Source organism: Meleagris gallopavo, chromosome 3 (genome assembly GCF_000146605.3).
Source record: "Meleagris gallopavo isolate NT-WF06-2002-E0010 breed Aviagen turkey brand Nicholas breeding stock chromosome 3, Turkey_5.1, whole genome shotgun sequence".
NCBI classification, from domain to species: domain Eukaryota; kingdom Metazoa; phylum Chordata; class Aves; order Galliformes; family Phasianidae; genus Meleagris; species Meleagris gallopavo.
In genome coordinates, this window is record NC_015013.2 from 18,551,539 (window position 1) to 18,559,316 (window position 7,778).

Below are 7,778 nucleotides of genomic sequence, written 5' to 3' on the forward strand. Positions count from 1 at the left end.
CATGCCATTCTCAGCAAAAATAATAATAATAATAATTACACGATTGTCCAAATGCATTAAAATATACACTGTTTTTGTTTTCAAATTGTTACAGATAAGAAAAAAAAAATCTGAGAAATACTGAATGTTGTTTTTATTCTGAAAATATTTAATTAGGACCAAAAAATTGAAATCCTCCAATTCTTACAGCACATCTGCAGTGTTATTAGGATATTTTAGGTTTTAGTTGCTGTAGTTCATCCCAGCTGGCAGCTTCTGCAAGGGATCATTCAGCAGCTAGCTTGATGGCAGTGCTTACAGTCTCTGTTATAGTTGCAGTATCACCCATGCATCTGTTGTAAGGAGGAGATAGATGCATTGTTCTCTGTGTTATGATCCCTCTGTTGCTGGGAGACTCACAGCTGCCTTAATCAACTAATTTCTATCCCCATGTAGCTTTAGACCAGTAAAGTACCGTGGAACAAATGAGAACATCTGCTCAATGGTTTATTCAATGTTTAGTATTTCAAAGAAAGATAGCCCTAGTATTTACTGTATTGAGATTTCTGTACATTTGATATGAATGGGATATTTTGGTGAAAAACTATAGCTATGAATGGGAGATAAATGTATCAGTTAGCATAAATGACGTGATGGTTTTATGATACTGTGAATTGTAGAAATCTTAATAGATCCTTCAAAGTAGAATTTCTGACTCTGATGACTACATAATGTAGTATGAAAAGCAAATGTTTTTGTTTTGAACTTTTGTTCAGTACTATTGGTTATATTACTGTTATGTTTGATATAGAACCTGAAGTAGGAGCATTTGATCTTTTGTCATACTGTCTATTTTGTGTACTTTAGGAAAAAGCTTAAGCTGAGAGTCAGGCTAAGGGATATCTATGGGAATAAGTGTACATGAGTCTGTGTACATCAACAGATTCTAACTGTCCTGATTGTCTGTTACATTTTTTTCTGTGAGCTCCCTGTGCAGCCTCCCTACCATCACCAAAGGAGGTTTCCTTCCTATGCTCAAGATCTCAGAGATGCTGCAGCTGTAACCTTGAATCAGAGACAGTCATGAAGGCACCCAGTATGTGAGAAGGAGCTGTGGGAAGCTTCGTAAAGTGCCTCCTCAAGAGAGGCTTTTGTTCTGCTGGCCATGCTGTGTCACTGAGCTTCTGGTTCACCTTCTTTTGCAGAGCTACCTCCCTCTGTATCATTCAGCAGTGACCTTCTTCATTAACCTTCACATTGTTGTGAAGCTGGAAACCTGCAGGACCTCTGGAAGGAACAAATGGGATTTAGGCCTCAGAAATGTGCCCATGCCCTGTTCTTTTTTTTTTTTTTTTTTGTTGAAATCTGTGTCCCAGAGGGTTGTCCTGGAACTCAGCCTTCATCACATCAGCCAGCTCCAGCAGCTGTTCAACTCTGCACAAGGACCATTCATCCTCCTTCTGATAGTCAATTTCTCCCATGAGTGAGAGAGCTTTGTTTCAGGTTGATTGTGTCCGTTTTGCTCTTCAAGAAAGTCTCTTACAGTGCAAGGTTGGTATTCCTTGCCAAGAAGTAGTGGCTGTCCTAGCTAGTGGATGAGGCTAATAATGTTCTTCTGACTGTGTCGCTGGCATTCACTGTCAATTTACTTCAGGCGTGACGTCCAGAGTTTTTCTTCAGTCTTCCAAAACAAATTTGGACAGCAACTTTAGCCTACGCATACAAATACTCTGTTATAACATGGTATTATTTGAAAATCTGTCAAATAGCAGTTTGTAGGAGTCCAGGCTTTCTCACCAGCATTACAAGTGCATTTGAAAGCAAATTACAGCCAACATTATAATAATGTGTCGAGTAATATAGAAACATTATTTTATATGTAGCACCTATCTAATGACATAAAGACTGTAGAGTCTTATAAAAGCATAGAAATGTTTGCAGCCAACCCAGTGTTCTTAGGACTTATTATGCTTTCTCATTCATGTTTTTTTTCTTCTTTAGTATAGTCATTGAATTCATTTCCCACTGAAATGGAAAAACACTGAAAAAGCCTTCTGCGGGATGAACCATTTTATTTACTGCAGTTGGTGTTTTTTTCTGTGTTTTGAAATTACACGTTTTGTGTCAGCTATTTACAAGAACGATACTAGCAGAAGCCTTGGCAGAATAGTCACCATTTTATAAAATATTGACAAAACAATTTATAAAAATAAATATTTTATATTTATAAAATAATAACAAAATATAATTTTATATTAAAAATTTATAAAATAAATGACAAAACTCTCAATGCCTCTCAACTTTTCAGGCCCCAGAACTCACGTGCTATACTGAAAAGTCAAAATTCTGAGGATAACCAGAAGTCTATGTTACAAATGCATTGAGCTAACATAACAAGCTGGTACCGGCCTTGGCAAATGACCACATTGTGTTTATTTATCTAAGTACGTAATTCAGACTGCTTTTCTCAAGTTCTTGTGCCAGTAGTATAATCCACTTTACCAGGCCCTTTTCAAGCACTTCATGAGCTAAAGTGAACCAGCACATATTTGACAACTGTTGTAGTGAATCCAAGTCATACCATTATCACGGCAACAACTTTTCTCAACTCTGGAGAGCTTTCTCACTTGCTTTTCCCATTTGTGTGCCAAATTCTCCCCTGAATTTTACTTTATTTTCTCACTTTTTGTGATGTGGCCCTTATGATAGTGCAATCTGCTCTTTCAAGCTCTCTGTTTTAAAAGAGGATGCCAATTGCTTACTTTTTTCACATGCTGTATCTCTATGCTTCTGAAAGGCTTCATTTATTTATATTTTTTACATTTTAACATTCCAATTTGAGGACACCATTTGCTACATATAGCTATCTTACCTTTCCTTTGTATCGTGCTATGATTTTGCTGACAGACTGAGAATTAGGGAACCACAGAATCACAGAAAGGCTGAGATGGGAAGGGATGCCAGGTCCAACCTCCCTGCTCAAGCAGTGTCCTCTGGAGTACAATACCGCTGATTATGTCCAGATGGCTTTTGAATAGCCCCAAGGAAGAAGACTCCACAACTTTCTGGGCAACTTGCTCCAGTGTTCTGTCACCTTCACGTTCAATTGGAACCTCCTGTCTTCCAGTTTGTGACCATTGCTTCTTTTCTTATTTTAGGGTACCACTGAAAAGAGCCTGGCCCCATCCTCTTGACACCCTCTCTTCAGATACTTATACACATGGATCAGATCCACCCAGAGCCTTCTCTTCTCTTTGTTCTTTATATGAGCGATGCTTCAGTTCCTTCATCATCTTAGTAGCTCTCCAGTGTTCTCTCTAAGAGTTCTAGAAGTTCTAGAACTGGACACTGTCTTCCAGATATGGCCTCACCAGGGCTGACTAGAGGGAGAGGATAATGTCCCTCATCCTGCTGGCCACATTCTTCTTGATGCACTGCAGGATACCAGTGGTTTTCTTGGCTACAAGGGCACACTGCTGGCTTATGGATGTAGATAAGATGCACCATTTTAGGTTCATGATAATCTAGGTCATATAATTTTTTTTTTATTATTATTATTTTTTAGAGAATAAAGATAAAATTAAAATAGAATGTTTAGAAAAGCCATCTGTAATTCATGACATTCTCCTTACAGGTTTTCAAAGATGCAAAACCTCTGCTAGCAGGAGTGGCACAGATGGTAGAGCACATGACTCTACCATCTTGTTGTATTGTTAAGCATCATACAGTGACTTTTGGTTAATAATATTTGCAAATCCTAGTGTTTAGCTGTTTGAAGATTGAGGTAGACTCAGAATCATTTAATCTATATATGGATTTGTTCCATCACTGGGTCTGCCTTAGCCACTCCTACCATGGGATAAATTGATTATGAAATTTTAGTTGTGAAATCCAAACCCGTGTTTTTTCACTTTTCATTGTAAGTGGCAAAGTATGAGCTCAGGAACATTAGTAATGGAAGTATCAGGTATGTATAGTTTCACTCTAAAATGCTGGACAAAAGTAAATCAATTGGTTTAGAAATTTTACTCCTTGCTATAAATGAGAATGTTCTTGAAAAGGGAAAAAGATGATTATTTTAATTGCAGTTGTATGAAAACTTTGAAGTTTATAATTTTCTTCTTCTTCATTTTAGAATTTGATTTTTGTTTCTCAGATATAAAGTTTCCATGAGATGGTGTGTGAACTACAACACATGCATGAGTCCTGTTTTTAAAAAATCAACACAACTTCTGAGTTTAGAGTTTGATAATATACACATATTTGGTTCACAGGTGAGTTAACTGTAATTCCTATAGTATAGAGAGACAGATTTTTTTTTCTTTAATTACTCTTTTATTTCATGCATTTATTAAAATGTAATTAAAATTTTGCTTAGAACAGAACGGTTAAATGGATGGTAGCTAGTTTTTAAGAACAAAGTTGTATCAAGGAAAGAAACAGAGAATATGGCAGTAAAAGGAACAGCAGGAGAAGCAAATGTGAAGCCATCTGCCAGCTAAGTTTGGCTGATGCTACCTCAGTAGAGTATGTTCCATTGCTTTGGCATCTGGATTGTCCTTTGTAACAATGCAAAACTTTTGACAGTTACTGCATTTTGTATGTGTGCATAGTTTAACTGCGATCATTTTTGCAGAAATCAAGATTCAGCAGAAGCCAACACATGAAAATTAGGTAGATAGAAGCCTTTCAAAAATAAAATACAAACAAGTAGCAAAAATATTTTGCATACATTGTAACTCATTAGAGGAGGCTTATGTAAGTTCTATGTCTTTCCCATAAGTCTCTGGGAAGATGTATGTAACGTGCTGTTGTTTCTCTTTAAATAATTTTGTTAAATGAAATACAGAGTACCTTGAGCAGTACAAAACAAAATTAAAGAAAATTTGTTGCTTTACATAATTTATAGCACAAATCAGAAGAGCAGAGTTTTACAAACACTTAAAATATTCTGTCTGGACTGAATAAGAAAAGCTTCAAAAAAGAACCCATGGAAACAAACACTTAGAATATTTTAAAAGCTAAATGACAAATGCTAGGTGGAATTATTTACTTTAAAGAAGAGAGAAAAGTCTATATTTTACCAGTTCTTTTCAGAAATTCACTGTTGTGTGCATACACGGGCCTAGGAGATATTCAGATACCATGATAACAGATTACATAGCACTTTTTTGAAATATATGTTAATTACAGTGCTGAAGCATTGTGCCATGTGTAATATCATACAAAAATTTTGAGCTCAAATTTTCATAAGCCTGTCTGGAGCTCCAAACAGCTGAGCACCTCATTTTAAACATCACTATGGAACTGCTTTTAAGTCAGAAAAGCTAAAAATATGTTTCCTGTTTCTCAAGTTGGGAAATAAATCATAAGCTTTAGCTGCTTGAAAAGTTTGATATCAGTGTTTATCTTGAGTATGAATATGCCAATTCTTACTATTAAATGTGTTTGCACTGAAATCTTGAGCTGAAAAATGATGATTAAGGAAATTCTCTAGTATTCATTCCAAGTAATAGAGTGACTTTAAACTTTGTCAGAATTGGTTGTAGAGGACCAAAGGCACTTCAGTAGAAGGATGTAGAACTCCATATTCCTTTATATGGTGTTATATTTTTAGTAATTTTGTGAAACCCAAGCATTCTCAGGAAACCTGAGAATAGAGTTAGAAATTTTCCTACTGCCATAAGGATGAGGAATCAGAGCCTAGTCTGTTGTTGTAATCACTGAAAACACAAAAGCTGAAAATCATACTTCAAACTCTGACAGCCTTTCAAATTCTCTTTCCACTTACAATTTGTTAGACTTTTATGTCAGTAATAAGAAGCTCCATTATTTTTTCCTCCGGATGACTTAAAATGGGCAGTCAATGATGTGCATTTAAAAAAAAGCCAGGGGCAATGGGTGGGGATAGCAGGCAGCTATTATTAAAACCAGGTGTGACTACGTGTGTATGTATGTATGTATGTATGATGTCAGTTTTTTTGTGTTTTTTTTTTGAGGTTCTCAAAGTGACCTAGTGGAGAATTGGAGGACTGGAGCAAACAGCAAGAATTGAAGAATGAGGAAACGAGTGGGGGATGTGAAGATCTTCATGCTGGGTTGCTGCACATACTGGTAATGGTAATTTGCATGACTCTATGCAAATAGGGTATACATTTGCGTAATTAATCTGCAGTGTAGGGCAGCCAAGAGGAAGGACAACAGTTAAGAAATTTGTAATTAAAATATCTGTGATTTGTATCAAGACAATTAAAAGGCACCAGAAGCAAGTCAGGTTTAAAGCAAAATTATAGTTAATTCTATCCCCTGGTCATTTTGCAAATAAGTTTAGCATTTAGCAAGTAATGACAACTTGGACTGTTTGTCAGCAGGACATCACAAACCTTTTCATGTAAGGTGTGTTTTTCTTAACTCTGTGAACCACCTATGGCTGAATGTAGCTTCTTCAGAAGAGTACATCAAAGAATAACTCTGGTAATGAAAAGACTACTAATTTTAGAATTTTTGTACCAAAAGACCGTACGAATACGGTTCTATAACCAAGGTTACATTTTATGTTGGTTATATCTGCAAAATGTCCAGCTAGGCTCCTGACGGCTTATGTACTTTTATCAGTCCTTTCATGCTTAGTACATTATGTGTGCTTTTGTGAAGACACTGATTAAACAGCAATCTGAGAAGATGTGCGGCAAACAGGAGTTTATGCTCTTCTACGCTCTGTTTTAACTTAACAGCGCACCTTCTCCCTGTAAGGCTCAAATGTTAGCACAATAATGTTTCTCTCCTAAGTAACTCAAAATAAATCCAGTAAGGGGTAAGTTGCTTCAGACAATCAAAGCCCTGAAGTTATGCTTAGTTCTCATATTCTTTCTCCTTCACCTCCTTCGCTCTGGTTTCTGTATAATACCTTCCCTTTTGGATTAGATGTCTGTTGCTAAGAAAGCTCAGCAACAATTTTTGCAAAGAAATCTGTTTGTTCCAAACCTTAGCAATGCTCCCAGGCAGCAGGGTATAGGATTCTCTTTTGTTTGTTTTTCTACATCTGTGCTGCTATTCCGATGCCTTTTATTTTCCCATATAAGAAAAAAACAAACACATATACATTACACTGAACTACACTGCACAGCATAAATGATTAGATTGTTAAAAATTTCCTTTGAATTGACTTTTGTAGAGCATCTTTTACTCCCTTCCCCCTTGTGCTGTAAGCCAATCCTGATGAAAACAAGTTAAGAAAGAAAGAGACATTATATCAAATCAGAGAAATCCAATATTTGGAGAGCAAAGCATTTACACTTAGTCATCGTGTGTTCCTGATTGAGGCTGGTTTGAAGGCAGTGTATCACCTGCTCAGGCAGCATTTGTTTTTTTTAATCACTTTCATGCTTCATGTAATCAAATGCATCTTGTTATTTTTTCTCAAGCAAACTGCTCTTATGGGCATTGTATTTGTTTCTTCTATTCAATTATTTAGTGATCATAAAAATTATTGTCAGTAGTTGGAGATTTATTTCTTAAGTATTTGTCAGATAAACCTCTAGTTTTCATTATTTCAGTGACCAGTTCTAGAAGTCTTACAGATGGCTTTAGAGGAGAGAGACCTAAACCATCTCTGAGGTTGTGTGTGCCAGTGGACTTTAATGAAGTTGTCATAGTTTTTCAAGGCAATACCTCTGATCTTAACCTACATGGGCAAAAATATAGTGTTTTGTTTAAAAACTGGTACAACTAATGCCCTTGTTTACTGCAAAGACAGCTACAAGTAAGCAAACAGAAATGTTTTCAGTCATACTGGGAAA